This window comes from Acinonyx jubatus, chromosome D3, assembly GCF_027475565.1.
Source record: "Acinonyx jubatus isolate Ajub_Pintada_27869175 chromosome D3, VMU_Ajub_asm_v1.0, whole genome shotgun sequence".
NCBI lineage: Eukaryota > Metazoa > Chordata > Mammalia > Carnivora > Felidae > Acinonyx > Acinonyx jubatus.
Window position 1 is genome coordinate 13,924,192 of NC_069392.1, and position 19,520 is coordinate 13,943,711.

General features: G+C 52.4%; 1 protein-coding gene across 2 annotated transcripts in view; it reads right to left on the reverse strand.

Moving 5' to 3' along the window:
- Positions 1-17,846, reverse strand: part of NOS1 (nitric oxide synthase 1) — a 181,365-nt gene extending 163,519 nt beyond the window's left edge. For both annotated transcript variants that reach the window (XM_027043812.2, XM_053205718.1), the window contains exon 1: positions 17,500-17,846. The gene's annotated coding sequence lies outside the window, so the exon portion shown is untranslated. The remainder of the gene's footprint in view (positions 1-17,499) is intronic.
- Between the last annotated feature and the right edge of the window lie 1,674 nt (positions 17,847-19,520).

A 19,520-nucleotide genomic window follows, 5' to 3' on the forward strand; every position in this document is an offset into this window, starting at 1 on the left:
AAGGTCCCATTCACAGGTATGGGGGAGCTACGACTTGGATATATCTTTTTTGGGGGACTCTGTTTAACCCTCAGCAAGAGGTAAAGATAGGAATGGGAATGAAAAGCCTCCAACTGGATACTGAACCCCATAGATTCACTACTGTAGTGGGTTGTGGCTGGAGATGCCCAAATCGACCCCCACCTTCTGCAGGAACCCACTCCTCCCCACCCCCCACTGACGATCCCCCCCCACCCCCCGACGATGGGTCCAGTTCACCCCCCTGACGATGGGTCCCCCCTCTCCCTTCCTGACCCCTCAGTACTGATGACACTGCCTCATTCTACAGAACGTAGTATTTTCCTACAGAACCTAAAATCACCGACTGGACTGCAGGATCCCAGGGGTCATAGACCTGAGAAAAGCCCCTCATCTTTTGGTACGAGGTGAGGACACGCTGGCTACTTTTAGCACTGGAAGGTTAAGATCACATGAGCGTCCGCCTTTACTTTTTCTTTATTCTTTCGTGTTGCATGTGAACCAATTATTCACCCCCTCAACATGCCGGGCGCTGGGGTAGAGCTGACCCCAGTCCCAGGCTTAGAGAGAGGAGGCAAAGGCAATGTCAGACCCTGTCTCAGGCACTGCTTCTCTTGAAATCCCAGGGAGCATTGTCTTTGGAGCTCTCTGGTGTGGGTCCCTTAAATATGGTGCTGGGGAGGCCACCTGCCACTGAAACGCTGCTCGCCCTGACTTCGTGGGGGGTTCCAGCTGTTGCCTTCTGTCTAGCCCAGGGAAGTTAGTTACATTGCACAGTCAAGCCCAGACTCCCGAACATCCCTTTGGGGTGAGGCTCGGCCAAAGCCACCCACAAACTGGGTCGGGGCTGAGAGTCACGAGGGGCTGAGAGCCCAGGACCCACACATTTGTCCTTTGGACTCTGCCAAAGTCCTCTCCAGAGGTGGGACAGGCAGGGGGGCCAAGCCCTAGAGGTTACCTCTTCTCCAACTGCTGCCAGGGAGTGTTGGAGCAGGGACCTTCTTCCACAAGGCAGCCCTTCAGGACTCTTGAAAGTTGCTCTGACATCTTTCCAGACCATCTTTAAGAGATTGGTGAGGAGTGGGACGGTCAGGCAGCTGCGGCCCAAATCTGCATGTCCAGAATCTCCTGTGGCTCCCGCTCTGGGCCAGGTGTCTCTGAGGATGGTCTGCAGCCACTGGCACCACAATCACACAAGGACCTGGTAAAATGCAGATTCCAGGGCCCCACCCCAGCCTTTCTGAGTCAGACTCATGACCAAGCAACCTGGACAGCCACACAGAACCTCACACTCAGAAGGGCCCCAGGCTTCTGCTGAGATTCCCTGCCGCCATCTTGAATGCTCATTAATTTCTGAGCCCCACAACTCGTAGAGCCAGCCCTGGTTAGAATCTCTGGAAGTGGGGCCTGGGAATCTCCTTTTTCTTTTTTTAGCCTGGTCCTTGGGGGGGTCAGATTTACGCTCAAGTTTATGAGCTGACCCTCTAGGGATTCTAAAGTATGAGAGCGCAAAGGTGGGGGAAGTTTCTGAATCCTCTCGCTTAAGAAGGCAAAATGCATTGAACACTGTTTCTTTTCCAAACCCCCAACGGCTTGCCCGCCTGTCCTTGGCCACTCAATCCGCTTGTCTGTAGGGGTGTCTTCTTTCGTCTACGGAATCAGTCTCAAAATGCCCAGGTACTGTACTCTTCACTTATCTGGACAAGGGAGAGTACGAGGGAGGGGAGGAGGAGTGGGGGGGGAGAGGTAGGGAGGGGAAGAACCACAACCCAGTTCTGGTGACAGGCGTGTGTCCTTTACACTTGGGTTTGGGACACTCATTCGTAACCACGTGCCCTCTCCCTTCTCCTCCTGCCATTTTCTTCCTCCTCCTCCTCTTCTCCGTTGACCACTTACAGAAGGGATCACTACTTCCAAACCATTCTTCCTAAGTTGCGATGCAGTCCTGTCTCGTGGGCTGAGTTGTGCTCCCCCGGCCTCTGATTCAGGCACTGAAGTCCTCACCCCTGTAACTGATAACGTGACTTTGTTTGGAAATAAAATCATTGCAGATGTAATTAGTTAAGAGGTCCAACCGGGGTGTGGGGGTCAGTGCGATATGACTGGTGTCCTTAAAACAGAGCACATACGAAGAGCGAGACACACACAGAGAAAGATGATGCACAGGAGAGTTAGGGCCTTAGCTGCTTCTAAGTCCAGGGACGCCCGAGGCCGCCAGAACCAGGAAAGGGGTGGGGGGCAGATTCTTTTCCACAGCCCTTGGAAGGACGGCCCCTTGCCAGCACCTTGATCTTGGACTTCCAGCCTCTGGAACTGTGAGATGGTAGAATTATGTGGTTTATGCCTCCCAGTCCGTGGCGGTCGTAGCAAACTAGTATCTCTCTTCTTCAAGACGGTCAATAGCCCGCAGCCCAATCCCAAAAGAGATACGGCCCCTCTCATTTCAAAAGTGGGGCCATGGCGCCCAGAAGTGTCAATAATATGCTTGGTGGCCCCCAGCACGTCCGGTCCTGACAAGGCTGAGACTTGGAACAGTCTCTTTCCTCCAGGCAGCCTCTTTCTTCCTTTCTGCTGTGATGCATCTCCCACATCTCGTGGGTGGAGGTGACAGAGGGAGCCAACGTGTCCACCGACCACGGCTCTAACTGACACGATCTGGTTGTTCAGTCGCAGCCGCCGTGGAGGGTGGCTGAGCCCATTCAGGGGCTGAAGCCGCCCACTTGGGTGTGTCTTTCAGCCTTGCGTGTGGGAGGACACCGCCATCAGGCTGTCAGCCAGCGCCTCTCGGCCTGTCAAAGTCACGGGGGAGAAAAAGCCACTCCCGCATCCCTCCCAGGAGACGAGGACCCTGGACAACCGATTTCCGATGGCTTTCTCCTGTTACCAGCCAGTCTCAGAATTCGAGGAATGATTCAAGGGTGTCCTTGTGCTGTCAATAAAATGTTGTCCGCTGTTCTCTGCCCCTGCTAAAAGAGCAGGCCACGTATTGCCGGCCTGGGAACCTCCGAGAGCTTTGGCAGCAAGGGGCTGAGGGAGCCTCAGGTCAGTGTGCGGTCCACACAGCGTGTCCCGAGGCAGGGAGCACAGCCCACTTCAGGGAGGCTCACTTTGGCCACCCCTGAGGTCTTACTAGAGGAGTAGGGGTTCGTACCGCATTCACTCTGCTTCCGATCTAGCCCCGTGAGCTCGGGTCCTATAAGGGCACTGTCCCACTACATTGATCTTTATGAGCCACAACTGGCCTTCAGTCACGTTAATCCTTTCTCGTTAGAGACACAACTGTCAGAAGTACACAGACTCAGATTCAAATCCTGGCTCTGCCACTTCCTGAATGATCCCCGGTGAGGATGACACCACATCTTTGAGCCTCAGTGTCTTCATCTGGAAAATGGGGATCATAGCTGAGATGGCTTTGTTTGTTTAGAAAATGCTAATGCAGGGCGCCTGGGTGGCTGGGTCAGTTAAGTGTCCTGATTCCTGTGTTCGGCTCAGGTCATGATCTTAGAGCCATGAGATCAAGCCCTGCATGGGGCTCCGAGCTCTGTGCTCCCAGAGCCGGCTTAGGATTCTCTCTCTCTCTCTCTCTCTCTCAAAATAAATAAACTTAAAAAACAGAAATGCTAATACATATCAGAGGCTATGTGCATTGCTCAGAACACAGAAAATGTCCAAGCAAGGGTGGTGGTGGTTGTTTTTATCAATTCACAGACCCTTTAGAGCATTTTCTTGCTTATCCATAGAGAGACTTTCAAACTGGATCATCTGTGGTCCCTTGGGTTTCCAAAATCCAAAATCACCAAAATGCTAATGTGAGCAATTATATGACTTACACCTTGGCCCTAAGACCAGAAGGTCTGACCTTGCATCTGAACTGGTGTACAAGCCTCTTAAAAAGGTATACTCAATTCAAGGTGCAGATACATTTTTTTTTTCTTTGAGAAAGTTTCTGGCTGTTATCAGATTCTCAAAGGGGTTCTATGTCTCCCAAGGGATCATCTCTGGAAATGGTCTGAGCAGGTTGCTTGTGCCTAAGGGACCGGAGAAGGGACCCACCGTTTACCAAGCCCTACTATGTGCCAGGCTGACATAACATCATCCCTGTACTAACAACTGGGTAAAGTAGACCCTATCACTCTCACTTTCCAGTTGAGGAAACAGAGGTTCCAGGTGCTCAAACTGGGGGATAGACACTGGCCTTGGTCTCTTGCCTGTCCCACGGCTGGCACAGGCCTCTCTGATGCCAAGCTGGGCTCCATCATCGGCACTGAGCTCCCTCTGGGAAATGGAGCAAGGTACCCTAGCCGGGAAGTGCATGCCCTGCCCCTGGTCAGATCTCAGCTCGAGCTTCACCCCACGGAGTTTACCACTGACGTATCAGGGACCACGGGACAGCCCCTCTCCAATTCTGTGAACGACCTCCCTTCAGGTCCACAGAGAATCCACAGCCCTGAGTGAAGTGTCCACCTCTTCTCCAGAAAGTACCTGGCACCCGGCTTAGACCACTCTCGGTCCCTCTCTCGTGCTCGCAGCATGCCGTGCCAGAGGCCATGCAGTTGTTAAAAGCCTGGGTCCTGGAAGCAGGGAGAATTCTGACTCTGCCACTTATCAGCTACGTGACCTTGAATTATTCTGTGAACCCCTCTGTGCCTCACTTTCTACATTTCTACAGTGAAGCTAAGAGCACCTATTTCACATGAGAGAGTATTACCTTTTTCTTGTGCCTTCTCCTATCAGGGACACCCTCACTCTCTCTCTCCATCTATGTCCTATTCTCCTACTGGAGAATTCCAAGCAGGTTCCATGCCCACTGGGGAGCTCCACGTGGGGCTTGATCCCACAACTGCGAGATCACCAACTGAGCCAATGTCAAGAGTTGGATGCTTACAGGCATCCCAGGGTGAGAGACTTTTTTTTTTAATTTTTTGTTTGTTTATTTTTGAGAGAGACAGAGCATGAGCAGGGGAGGGGCAGAGAGAGGGAGACACAGAATCTGAAGCAAGGTCCAGGCTCTGAGCTGTCAGCACAGAGCCTGACGCGGGGCTCAAACTCACGAACTGCGAAATCATGACCTGAGCTGAAGTTGGACGCCCAGTTGACGGAGCCACCCACGCGCCCCAAGAGACGTTTTTGAATGAAATATCCCTCATGTGTTACTGGCAGAGCTGGGGAAAGTTGGAACATGAACTTAAACTCAGGGCTACATGAAATAGGGTCAATCAATAGGGCACATGCTTTGATATCTCCATCAATGACAGAGTGTAGGATGACAGAAATGTGAAGTTTGTTCCCTGTGGCATTTCTTATTATATACATCTTTATCAGGGACCAAAAGGTCATCTAATGTCTACCATTCCAACCACTAACCTTTTCACTCACTTGCATATCCATTCATCCATCCATCCATCCAACCATATATCCATCCATCCATCCATCCAAATATCCATCCATCCATATATTCATCCATCCATCCATCCATCCATCCATCCATCCAAATATCCATCCATCCATCCAAATATCCATCCATCCATCCAAATATCCATCCATCCATATATCCATCCATCCATCCATCCATCCATCCATCCATCCTTCCATCCATCCATCCTTCCATCCATCCATCCAGATATCCATCCAAACATTCATCTCTCTGTCCATCTATTCCTCCATCCATCTATCTATTCATCTACTCATTTGCACATCTGTTAGAACATCTATCCACTCATAGCCTATCACAAACATATGCAGTGGACACTTTCTACCTTACAGGCACTGTGCTAGGCACTGTTGTGACCTGACAATAAATGACATATGGATTCCACCTTCAAGGGATTTATATTCTAGAGGGGGAGGCAAACGAGCAAATAGGCAATCTTGATTCGGTAGGATATGAGTTACGATAGGGATGCATAGAGGGGCTGTGGGAGAGCACAAGACCGGGGAGGATCAGACAAACTTGTTGGCAGAGGTGACATCTCAGCTGAGGCAGGAAGGCCCAGGAGGGGTCGCTGTGTGGGGACAAGGGCCTTCCAGGCAGAAGGAACCACATGATCACAGGCAAAGGCAAGAGAAAGTGCTGGCCTGGGGAACTGTGGGGGGCTCCGTCTGGCCAGATCGTAGGTAGTGAAGCTGGAAGGAATGAGAGGGCTGGCTGGAGTCCACAGCCTCAGGCTGAATTTGAGTTTGGACTTTGTCCCAAGAGACTGGGAAGCCTTGGATGCATGTTAGAGAGGCCTGAGTGAAGAGAGCGGGCTCTAGAAAGGTCTTTCTCACAGGAAATAGATTCCCTTCTTGAACAGGAACACTATGTGGGAGGCAAGTTGTCATACTTGGAAACGATCCTGAAGAGGCTCCTTCCTTCTGAAATTTGGTCTTGCTGTCTCCTTTCCCAGAGCCATTTTCTGCCTGGCTGAACACCTAGTGATGCTGGCAGGAGGGATGCTAATGATTCAGACAGTCATTAATATTCTCCCTGAAGAAGCTTCCTTGAAGCTCTAGCGGGAAATTCAGAGCCAAGACCAGGAGAGGATTCCTGTAGTGCATAATTATGGGCAATGATGTCCTTTGGCCAATCGGGAGGGAGAAGCTTGCCTAGCATTAGTCCTGCTCCATTCCCTGGTCATGGCGTTGGCTGGGGGCTCATTGCCCAAGCAGGCAACCAGGTTAGGGGGTACATAAGACAGCCGAGAGGCAGCGCACAGGACACAGACTTACTGCCCCCCCACTGTGTCCCACGTACTGTGCCGGGATACAGGAGAAATCAAACCAGATCCCTGCGGGACCTAATATTAAAGAGAGTGGGTTATCAATGATGCCAATGCAGGGAAAAGGGGAGGCGAAAGGAAGGCAGAACACCAGCATCTCATCTGAAGTAGTGTGGAGTCAAGATACACTGCCTGTAGTTGATGGAATAAGAAGTAAGAGAGTGAAGGCATTTCTTAAAGCTGCTGAAGTAACTAGTGTGAGCCTAAAAATAATGGCACACCTATATTAGGAGGACAGGGCGGGAAATGTCAATGGATAAGGTCTAAGGTCTGCAAACCAGTAAATATCAAACGTAAGCACAGTTTTCAGAGATTTGTAGTTAACCACAGAGGGGACAGCCAGGAAACATAAGAACAATCACTCCTGGGAAGCAGATTCAGTAGGAGGGGGTGGGGTGGACATCTGCTTCTTAATGTAAGGCTTTCTCTTTTACTCAATTATTTCTTTTAATGTTTATTTATTTTGAGAGACAGAGACAGAGTGCAAGTGAGGGAGGGGCAGAGAGAGAGGGAGACACAGAATCCGAAGCAGGCTCCAGGTCTGAAGTGTCGGCACAGAGCCCCACGCGGGGCTTGAGCCCACGAACCATGAGCCCATGACCTGAGCTGAAGTCAGACGCTTACCTGACTGAGCCACCCAGGAGCCCCTACTTAATTATTTTTTAGCCACGCGCATGTGCTTGGATAAAATATTTTGAACATTTGAATAGAGGTAAGTCACAGCTTAACAAACTCAGCAGTCAAAAGCCAAATGCATTGGCACAGACAGTTAACACGGCTGGATTTGGAGCAAGGGGGTCTATGGAGACAATTCAGGGAGACTATGAACTTGGGTGGGAAAAATAATCCCATCCTAATTTTACTGTCCCCTAACTGAAATTCAGCACTTGCTTTCATTACAAACATAGGCAAAAAGCCACAGTGGTCTTACCAGACCTGTGACTTTATCACCAATGAAAATCATTGGATTTCCTGTCACCTTAGAATCGTTGCAGATCATCTCGAGATATTTACACTCATCACTACTTCAGAATAAGAGTCTTTGTTGGACTCACAGCTTCTCTTGTTAACGATTCAGTGGAGAAGCACGTATCACATTTGTTTCTTTAACGTACCTTTTTGACAATGGTATTTCAATATACAATAAAACCTTGGGTTGCAAACAGAATTCGTTCTGGGAACATGCTTGTAACCCAAAGCGCTTGTATATCAAAGCGAATTTCAAGAACCATTGGCTCAGTTGTGATCATGTGATGTTTGGCATTACAGACGACTCGGATTGAGAGACATCGCTCACTTATCAAGTTAAAATTTATAGAGGGGCGCCTGAGTGGCTCAGTCTGTTAAGCGTCCGACTCTTGGCTTTAGCTCAGGTCATGGTCTCATGGTTCACGGGTTCGGGCCCCCGTATCAGGCTCTGTGCTGACAGTGTGGCTGGTGCCTGCTTGGGATTCTCTCTCCCTCTCTCTCTCTCTCTCTCTCTCTCTCTGTCCTTCCCCTGCTCACTCTCTCTCTCTCAAATAAATAAACTTAAAAAAATAAAAAAATTTAAAATTTATTAGAAATGTTTGCTCGCTTTGCAGAACATTTGCAGCACAAGTTACTCGCGATCCAAGGTTTTACTGTAATTAGTTCCTTGGCAATCCTGTGCGCTTTTTGTTTTTTGGTTTTGTTTTGTTTTGCACTAAAAGACATTTCCTCTGAGAAGGGCTCTCTGTAGGCTTCACCAGACTGCCAAAGGGTGTATGGCATGAAATAGGTTGAGAACCTGCTTTAGTGAAAGAACAGCTTGGGTGTGGTGGGCGGGGGGGGGGGGGGGGGGGAGGGGGTGGGTTTGATAAAGTTTTGGAGACAGAGAGCAGTATCCATATGTTGAGAGAAGCTAGGACCCAGACCAACGGAGAGGTGGGTAACAGGTGCGTGAAGGCATTCTGGTGATAGCACAATGGTACAATCATGGTAAAAACATCAGCAGCCTATATTCTTCTGAGCTCACAGGGTCCAGACGCCGTCCCGAGCCCTTGGCAAATATTATTGAGATCAACCATGACAACAGCTGTAGGAAGGTATGAATGCGATTTCCCTTTTACGGTCTGGGTTACACATCCCCAGCCATATTTATGGACTAGCCTGAAGCCCCATAGGTGGTAAGTCATAGGGTAGAATCCAGCTTGCGCCCTTAAGTGCTCCCCTATGCTGCCGGGTATAAAGGAAAGTCTTGTTTGCATGTAACGGATAAAGAAATCAAGGATCAGACCAATCAAGTGCAGCCAAGCCCAGGATCCCAGCGTGCTTGGAAACAACCCAGCTGAGGTTTGCCCTTGCCCAGCTGCCTGCTGATTCCTTCCTCGTCCCTCGTGGCTCCCTAGGGCTCTGGAAAGCTCAGGGAACCCGTGCCAGTTCCCTGGGCATCACCATCAAGGCTCACATCCTGCCCACCTTCCGTTAGCTCATTGTTCAAATCTGCCTTCCTGTGTTAGCCTCCGGAGTCCTCCTGGTATGACTCCTTAATGCCACCATAGCCTCCTAATTAGGCCCCCAACTTTGATGCATGCTACCCTGTGACTGCTAGATGCACCTGCACCTGAGTGCCTGAAATTAGGGTCCTCTGGGGTGGGGGTGGGGTCACATACCACACTATGCTTGTGTTATAAGAGTTGTAACTGTGTGGCCATTTGTAGGACATGATCATCGGCCTTTCCCGGATTCCCTGATAACCATCTTATCGCTGAGGATTGCCACGTGGTTCCAGTGACTGTTCTGTTATGATGGCCACTGGGCTGAGCTGCCCTGCTTTAATCCCAGCACAATAATAAGGAAAGGCTGTGGATGTAATGCAGAAATGAGGCCAGAATGCCACGCTGTACAAACAGAGGCTCCATAGCAGTGTATGGGGCAGGGGGGTGGCGGGGGGAGAAATGGCAGAAAATTGAGTCAGTGGAGAACCCACTCCAGGCCGGGGCGGGGGGATATTCAAAAAGCCCTCTGGGCGGCCTGTCCTACGCTCACATGGTGAGCAAAACATCACTCTGCCCATTGCATACAGGCTTTGAATTCAAATTGGATTTGTTTTGCAATTGTGATCACATTTAATTTGTGGATTTGTTTTGGTGTCATCGCATTATTAGGGTGATGAAGCAGCATCTTTTAAGCAGCATCACAAGAAAAATATTTTATGGTAATGTTGAGAGGGAAGCATCTGAGAGAACATGTGCCCTTTAAAAGTATTCTATGTTTGGGGCGTCTGGGTGGCTCGGTCGGTTAAGCGTCCGACTTTGGCTCAGGTCATGATCTCAAAGTTCGTGGGTTCGAGCCCCACATCGCTCTGTGTTGACAGCTCGGAGCCTGGAACCTGCTTCGGATTCTGTGTCTCCCTCTCTCTCTGCTCCTCCTCCGCACTCCCCCCCCCCTCTCAAAAATAAACATTAAAAAAGTTAAAGAAAAAAGTATTCTATGTTTGAAAGACACAGAGCCACATACCATTTTGCAGACCATCCCCGTGGCTCAAAAACTATCGCCCACTTAGAGTTAATATTCCGAAAGCTTAGCCTCATCCCGGTACCCTGCTGGTCACCATGGACAGGCCCTCCACACCAGCTACCAGGTCAGTTTAATATTCTTCAACTAGCTTGTGCCAGTTTCCAGCAATGGTAGGTAAGGCCGGGGTGTTTTAGGGGCTCACACCAGCGCCTAAACACTGGTCAGGGCCTGATAAATGGTAACCACTTCGAATACTACTATTACTCTTACTTCATGGGGCTTGGGAAGAGATATCTAAAGGTATAAAAATACCTTCCCCCGGGGCGCCTGGGTGGCACTGTCACTTACGCATCTGACTCTGGTTTTGGCTCAGGTCATGATCTCACAGTCCATGAGTTCGAGCCCCGCATCAGGCTCTGTGCCGACAGCGTGGAGCTTGCTTGGGATTCTCTTTCTCCCTCTCCGTTTGCCCCTTCCCTGCTTGCGCACTCTCTCTCTCAAAATAAATAAACATTAAAAAAAATAAAAAGTAAATACCCTCTCCTGATGTTCCTGTCTCCATATCTTATATCCCAGTCAAGAAAATAGAAGGAAAATTGACATAAAGGTGTGGAGCCTGGGAAGGAGACACGGGAGGCTCTGTGATGCCTTGGGGAGGAACATTCTGGACTGGAAAACACACCGTGGGGGTAAGGCCCAGCTCTGTGTGACCAGGGACAAGTTGTAATGTCTCCCTGAGCCTCGGGCTCCCAATATGTTAATGAGGACAAAGGATCATCCCAGCCTTGCCCACTTCATGGAGCAGGTGGGAGGACCAATGAGGTCAGGATACGGAGGGTGTCAGTGACAACATGAAGGGCTGCCATTATTGTTGCAAGAGTGACAGCAGCAAGGCAAAGTGGAAGACATAGTCAGGAGCCAGTGAGGGATGGGAAGGCCGGGGGGGGGGGGGGGGGGGGGAGGGAGGGAGGAGAGAGAGAGAGAGAGAGAGAGAGAGAGAGAGAGAGAGAGAGGAGATTCCCCCGAATCTGTGCGAATTGCTGGCTAACAGTAACTGCCAGCTTGCTTAAGACTAAATTTGTTTTTTCTGCTTTGGGGCTTGACTCTGTGAAAATATTTGGTCTTATTTGAGATCGTTTGTTTTTCTTTGTAAGCATTAAGTGTCTCTTTATAATGCACTGTTCTCGGGGAATCATGGGGAGCATTGCAAACCAATTTTTTTTTTCCTAACCGCATTTTCTTGAATAACGAACTCTACTTGATTTAAACATTTTTATGAGAAGTTCCCTCTTAATGGAAAAGTGATTTTTCAAAATGCATTTGGCAAGGGGGGAGGGGGCTGGGGCAAGGGACGGTAAAGTTACAGTCTCATTTATTCTTCGTGAAGTGGAAGGGAAGTGGAACCCCAGGGAGAAATCGGATAAAAAAAGAAAGTGATAGAATGAAAGGAGAAAAGAAATAATATAATGAATGCACGTGGGCTTTGAATAGGCGTCTCGTGATGTGCATAAGCTCTTGGGTTTGAGGAGACACAGCAATGAGTGGTCAGAGCTGACATCTGGCCAAAGACCAGGTCCTGTGACTTAGAGGCACTGCCATCTCACGCTGGGCCTCCTGGCCTCAGTTTCCCCACCTGTGGAATGGGATGAAGCCATCTTCGCGGGGCTGCTGGGAGGGCCTCAGGGAACAGTGAATGGGAACATGCAGGCTGTAGGGTGTGGGGCACACGGAGGGAGGATTGTTATTTGCGCAGTGGGGCCAGGGGGAAGGTTGTACTGAATAAGCTTCAAGACTCTTTCTAGCCCCAAAAATCCAGATTTTGATGAAAACGCACTGACGCACAGGTACACGCATGTGGTCACAGGTGTAGACATTGACGCACACACTCACAGGTGCGCATGTTTGTTCACAGGTACAGACACGGACACACGATGCAGATACATAGTCACACACAGATACACGCACACGCCCTCAGACACACCCCACGTTCTTCAAAGGACACAGTCCCCACTGGAGCCCCGCGTCTCCTCTGCCCAGCTGAACACGGCTCCAAAGTAGAGCCTTATGCTCCGTCCACTCCCCGAGCGGAGCCCACGTCCTCACAGCCCCGCCCCCAGGCTCTGCCCATGGTGCCCAGAAACCGCTCAATGCTGTCGTCTCCCGGGCAATGTCCCTCTCTCTGTCCCCTGTCCTTGGCATTTGGTGACCCCCACTGTGAGCTTTGAGCTTCACGAGCTTCATGATCCTGTCTTTGTTGTGTATTTGTTTTTAATTTTATAAAAATGTTTATATATTTTTGAGAGAGAAAGAGACAGAGTCGAGCAGGGGAGGGGCAGAGAGAAAGAGAGGGAGACATGGAATCCGAAGCGGGCTCCGGGCTCTGAGGTGTCAGCACAGAGCCTGACCCCACGAACTGTGAGATCATGACCTGAGCCGAAGTCGGAGGCTTAGCTGACGGAGCCACCCAGGCGCCCCTGTAGGGATCCTTTCTGCCTTGTTCATGAATGCATCGTCGGAGCGTGGCGCTTAGTGGGTATTCAAGAAGTGCCAGTTGAATGAACGAACGGATGAATGAGCCCTACGGAGGGACATGGTCTGCTCAGCCCAGGGCTCTGGACTCTGGAGTCGGCATGGGGAGAAGAAGGGGGCCTGCACCTGGGCCAGTGCCAGTGCCCTGCCCTCTCCAGCGCTCAGTCAAGCCCCGGGCCCCTCCGGAGCCGACTCTGCTCCATCCACGCACGTCCTCCCTTCGCCGCCTCCTGAGGGACCCAAAGCGCTGGTGATATCCGGGACCTGCCACTGGTAGCTGTTTCTGGCTCATCTCCCACGGCCCCCAAGGTGCCTCCGGAGTTTGCGGGAAAGGATGGGGTTCCTCGGGAACGCGGGTGCCCTGCAATCCCACCCGCCCTCTGCACGGCAGCACCGCCTCCTGCCAGGTCCCAGTAGGTCACCACGTGCTGGAACGGGGCTGTGCGATTCTCACATAAACCCCACATCCCAAAGCCGAGCAAACGCGGGCTCCAGCAGTGAAGTGATCGGCCCGAGGTCAGAAGCCGGCAGGCGGCAGTCCTAGGAGTTGAACCCGGGCCCCAAATTCTTCACTGCTGCATTTGCCTGACTGCCCACACTGGGTCCGGCACCCTGTCCGGGGCTCCCTCGGCTTCTGTCTTCTCCACTGGGGCAACACGCCCTCTGTATCGTCCTCAGCTCCTACGCTGGGCCAGGAACGACTCAGGGGCAGCAAGCTAGACCAGTCTGATGCCTTGTCTGGGTCCCCTTGGCCAGGCCAACGTGCCTGTTCGGCAGCCGCTGACCTTTTTTCTGGAGCGTTGCCTTACGTAGGAAAACTCACTTGCTGGGGGGGTTATGACACCCCTCACCCCAGCTGACCCCAACTGGAACCAGTGACTGGCGGGCAAGGGGAGGCGGGATCAACTCTGCGGCACAAGTCATGCTCTAGAATCCCTTGCGGGAGCCAGCTGAGATCCCAGCCTTGCTAAGCGCCTTCTGCCCTCTCCTGCTTTCCTCACTCGCTCTTTCTAGAAAGCTCTCCTTCCAGAACCCATGTGCGCAGGATGTCATGTCTCAGGCTCTACTTCTAGAGAACCTGACCCGAGACAGGCAGGGACAGCCTGACAATCACTGAGACCCCAGTGTCAAGGCCAAGCGGATGGCAGGAACTTCATGGGCATTTATTGAAGGAACGAGGCATTTCTCCTGCCCTCTGTGCAAAGCTTCTGCTCCAATCCATGGGCCTCCTCAGTCAGGCCGTACAGAGAATCAGTTCTTGTTCAAAGGGAGGAGCTTGGTTTTCTGTGGGCACCACTCCATTCCTGGTGCCTAGATATGGAGCACATAGTAGGAGCTTAGTGAGCATTTGTCAAATGAGTGATTATTTATTTGTTTGTTTTAAGAGAGAGAGAGAGAAACAGCGAGAGCACAAGTGGGGAAAGGGCAGAGAGAGGGAGAGAGAGAGAATCCCATGCAGGCTCCGCACCACCAGGGCAGAGCCCCTCGTGGGGCTCAGCTCAAACTCCCGAACTCGCAAGGTCATGACCTGAGCTGAAGTCAGATGCTTAACTGCCTGTGCCACGCAGGCGCCCCAGTGAGTGAATATTTCAATGAGTGACTGTCTGCTTTTCTCCATTCCTGTTTATATCCCCCCCAACCCCTCAAGGCCACCTCTGCCATCACCTGCCAGGTATCCTCACCTGCCATGTTCACCCGGGCTGGCTTTGACTTCATACCAAAGCACCTTCCAGCTGTCTGCACACCTCAGAAGTTCACCGAGGGTCCTCAGGGGTCCCCCAAGGGCATGGGATCAGAGTTTCATGCAGAATAGCTCTGTTTGACCTATTTCCATGAGGTTTTGTTTGGACAAAAGCGCTCTGTGGCTGCAAAGACTGAGAAGCCCCTTGCCCCTCTGCTGTCTTGCATTTTCTTTCTCTCTCTCTCTTCCTCCCTCCCTCCCTTCCTTCCTTCCTTCCTCCCTCCCTTTCTCTTCCTTTCTTCCTTCCTCCCTTCCTCCCTTTCTCTTCCTTCCTTCCTCCCTCCCTTCCTTCCTTCCTCCCTCCATTTCTCTTCCTTCCTTCCTCCCTCCCTTTCTCTCCCTCCCTCCCTCCCTCCCTTCCTCTCTTTTGAGAGACAGTCTTAAGCAGGCTCCATGCCCAGAGCAGAGCCCAGTACAGGGCTCCCATCCCACCACCCTGGGATCATGACCTGAGCAGAAATCAAGAGCTGGATGCCCAAATGACTGAGCCCCCCAGCCGCCCCATCCTGCATTTCTTATCTACCCCCCTGTACCCTCTTGAAGTGGGGCACAACGCCCTTCATGCTGCCCCATCCAAATTCTGTGTGTAGACATCCTCTTATGTCCCCATCTAATCAGGAACTCCCTGAGGATTCTAGTTTAAGGTTAAAAGCATAGGCTTTGGAGTCAGAAAGGCCCTGGGCCAGTTAATTTAGTCTCTCCTAGCCTCAGTTTCTGTAGCTGTAAAATGGGAAAGTCACAGAGCTACCACCTGAGGGCCGGGCAAGAATTCAGTAAGATGGGTCATGTGCTAAGCAAGTGCCTGACTCCTGGAAAAATAATAAAAGGTGCCTTCTAGTATTTTTTAATTCCCCAGGCAGTGCTTTGGGCATACTTGGAAATTAACTGCCAAAGTAATCAAACTCCTTCGGCCAAGGGAACTAAACCGTGGATATGCGTGAAGCTCATCCTGTCCTGGCATAGCTATTTCCCAGGGACCCAACACCACGTATCATGGCCATGACCACGGGGCTCTAGTGAAAGCCACCAATCCCAGGAGGACGCTGGGGACATTCCAAGTGGCAGCTGCACGGCTAAATAGAGCCCTCGTCCCTTGCTGCAAAAGGACTAGAGAAGGAACCCCAATGTTCCTCTGCTTCTTAAGCATCTGGCTTTCTCCCAGATCCAGGCTCGCTGTGCTTAGACAGCAGGGGAAGTTGGAAGAGAATATGGTTTCTCATTGCCTAGATTTGTTGGTGTATCTGCAGCGGCTTATACAAAGGTTGTGCACAGGGCGTGCTCAATAAAAATTGTGGGGTGAATGCAGGCATAGAGGGACGAGTGAATTGGAGCTCTGTCTGCCATGTAATTTCAGCATCTAGGATAGGTGTCTTTCAATAAATGTTTCGGAGTGAATGAATGAATTCTAGGTTCACTGCCCTGTTCTCAGTTCTGAGCCCGAGTCCCAGCACCGAGGAGGTGGGTGATGAATATTTATGGAGGAAATGAACCAGATCCAGTATTTCCCTGGGTAATAACTGGGCTTCAGCTGCGGTTGCCCTCTACCTCCCCACTTGCCCCAGAGTCACAGACATGGGTTCCAGGGACAGAGTCCTCGAGTCCAGTCACCAGCCCAGCTTGGCCTCAGCCGGGTGGAATGGGGTCTAGAAAACAGAGCTATTTACCTTCCTCCGGGCACACCCGGGAGACTGACTGGCTGGCTTGCCAGTAAGCTTGGAGGGGATGCCCTTGGGGAACACTCACCCCCCCAGATGGACTGTGCTGGAAGGAGCGGAGCACAGTGACCCAGGGATGCCACCAAGGAGCCCTCATCGGCACGGCGTTGGCATCCTTACACGGGCGCACACACATTGATGGGGACATGTGGCCACGCCCCACTGGGCACAGAGCTCTCTACAGTGACCCTTCCTTCCTCCCCTGTCTACACGTGGGAGCCACTGTCCAGAACAGGCTCCCGAGATCCACACGAGTGATCTTGTCTGTTCATCTTCCCAGTGCATCCCCGGGGGCACAGGCATGTGGCCGTGCACTCGGCCTTGCCCAGCCTCCCCCCTCTGCCATCCCATCCAAACGCACCTTGCCTCTGCCCCGAGCACACAGTGGCCACACACCGCCCTGTGGCACCACCAAGAGACAACACCACCTGTCATACGGGACCCCTTCCTTGGATTAGAGAAGCCCGATTAGCCAGGAGCTGCGGCTCAGAGTTCACAGCGCAGAACCAGAGACAAGTCACGGGTCCCCTCATTGCCTGGAGTTACGGGAGTCCCTCCCTAACCCCGCGTTCTGTGCCACCGACGGGCAGCTGCTCCATCCTTCGCCACCGCTGGGATTGACTCCCCCCGCCCCCCACCCCACCCCAACCCAGTGGAACCAGGAAGTGGCCCGGCCCCTTAGAGTTGCCTGGCCTGCAGGCTGGAACGCTGTCCCCAGAAGTATCTGGATCCTAGGCCGGGGCCCTACTTGGCCCCCAGCCGTGCAAGCCAGAGGCCTCCTCCCGACTCCGGTTTGCGGCGCAGCCGCTTGCCCATGCCTGCTGCCTGTGGGGTCTCGGGCCAGCCAAGCGCATGGGGCCACCCTACAGCACGAGCCGGCGAGTCGGAGGAACGCGGCCTTCGATGCCCAGACAGGCCGGCGCAAGGAACCAGCTCCACGTGGGGTGACTAGGAGGCAGCTGGGACCCTAAGGCCTCAATCTGTGCCGACTGATCCTTCCTTCCCCCGTCAGGTTCCCTTTAGCCACGGTCTGGGGTTGGCCCCTGCAGCTGCATGGCCCGGGGAAGACGCCGGGCTGGCATTTGGTCCCCTTGGGTACCCTCCAGGTAGGGCGGAAGCGGAGCAGGTCAGGGATGCTGGGAGGCCCCGCAATGCCCCAGGAGAGCAAACCACAAGGGGAGCCCCCTTCCCGAGATGCCCAAGCTGGGTTCGCCACGCCCGCCTGCCCCGGGGGGCCGGGCCCCCGCCTGGTACTCACCCTGCTCCGCAGAGGCCTCACCCTCGCGTGGTGGCAGCCGCCCCCTCTCAGGCAGTGCTCCCCATCTGGAGAGGCCGCGGCACTAATCAGCCGCCTGGCGTGGTGCGGCCGAGTGGCTGGGGTTTAATTGACACCAGGTGGCCCCTCCCCAGGGGCAGGCTGGGAGGCGGCTCTGCCCGGCAGGGAGGCCAAGCCCCGGGCAGGGGGGCCCCGGCACCCAGGCCTGGCCGGTTCAGGCCTCCCCTGGGGAGAGCAGGGCAGTCAGGCAGCTGTGGGCCACCCCTCCCCTCCTCTCCCACTGGCCGTCTCCGTAGCACACTCCAGCCCTGCTTTCCTAGGCTCTGACCTTTCTTTCATTTCAGAGGCAGCAGGGACAGTGACAGCATCTGCCCAGGAGGAGGGTGGCTCAGGTTTCCCCCCTGACTGGCTGGGGGCAGCCAGGAGTGATGCACTGGGTCCACAGCGGCCAGGCCCTGTCGGCTGGCTCCTCAGGAGGGACACCCGTGGGCGTCGCGGACCATCCCCCAGACCATCTTTTATTGAACACTTACTACATGCCAGGCCCTGAACGGTGCCCACCTTGTGCTGTGGGAGGTGGGCCTATAGTAATTCCACTCTGTAGATGAAGGAGCTGAGGCTCAGAGAAGCTAAGCTTCTTCCCGAAGTCACACAGCGGGACAGACACCTAGTCAGGGATTTTAACCACCACCTGTAAAGTAGGTCCCCATTTTCCAGATAAAGTAATTGAGGAGGCCACTTCTCAAGGTCACACAGCAAAGTATGGAATTTGGATCTGTCACCAGATATGTTGGGCCGGGCTGCCCGGAACAGTCAAGTCCAGTCATGAAACAAGCTTCCTCTCCTGACCGACAGGTATCCCTGCTTATATGAGGGCTCCAAGTTAGTCACAGCTGGGGTTTAGGGGAAGGAACATTGGATGTAGAGTCAGAAGACCTGTGTCGAACCTGCTGTGTGAATTTGAGCAAGTTACTCTACCTCTCTGGGCTTTGCTGCAGCTGGGAGCTGGGAGCACCAAATAGGACACCATGTGGACAGGGCTTTGTGACTGGGACTCCCTGGGCAAGGCTGGGGATGCTGGGGTGATTCTGCCTCAGTAGTCTTTCCCAGCCCCCCCCCCGGCCCCCCCCCACCCGTATTTTCTCCCATTACCACCCGGAGCTGAAAGACCCAGCAGTGAAGGGCACACACAGTCTCTGTAGTAACAGACCTGGGTCCAGATCCTGGTTCTGTGCCTCATCAACCACATGACCTTCAGAGGTCACTTCCGTTCTCCGGTCTCAATTTCTCATCTCTGAAACGTGCTAAAGAGCCCTGCCTCCCTGCCTGGGCTGAGGGAGGATCAGCGACGAATGACCCAGCATCCATCTTTTCATTCAACACCACTCATTGAGCACCTACTATGTGTGGGTCACCGTGCTGGGGACATAATGGTGGGCAAAACAGAGTCAGTCCGTGCCCCGGTGGTGGAGACAGATAATAGTTAAGAGAACACACAAATCAATATGTAACTCCTCGTACATCCTTGAGAAACAGAAGTGGTTATTGTTGTTCACACACTTACTCAGGAAAAGAACTCACATACCTACTATGTGCCAGGTACTGTTATGGGCACTGGGCATGTAGCAGTGAGCCGTGAGGACAGGTCCCGGTACACAGGAAGCTGGCATGTTCCAACAATTAACCATGACCATGTGTAGCAATAACAATTATTACAATTATAATAACATATAATATATAATTATGATTATTATACTATTATCATGTAATAATTAATATTATTATATATTATAATAGGATACCCCCCCGCCCTGTGTGCCTTGATTTCCTCACTGGTAGAATAACATGCCTGTCTGCTGGGTCTGCCCCTTGGGGAGCTCCGAGGTGCAGTGTGGGATTCCAGAACATTCCTAGGTCTAATCTTCAGTGAGGCTCATGGGCTCCTTTTGGTCTGACTTATGGACACCCTGGCAGGCAGCTCATCCCCCTGGCCCAGACCCAGA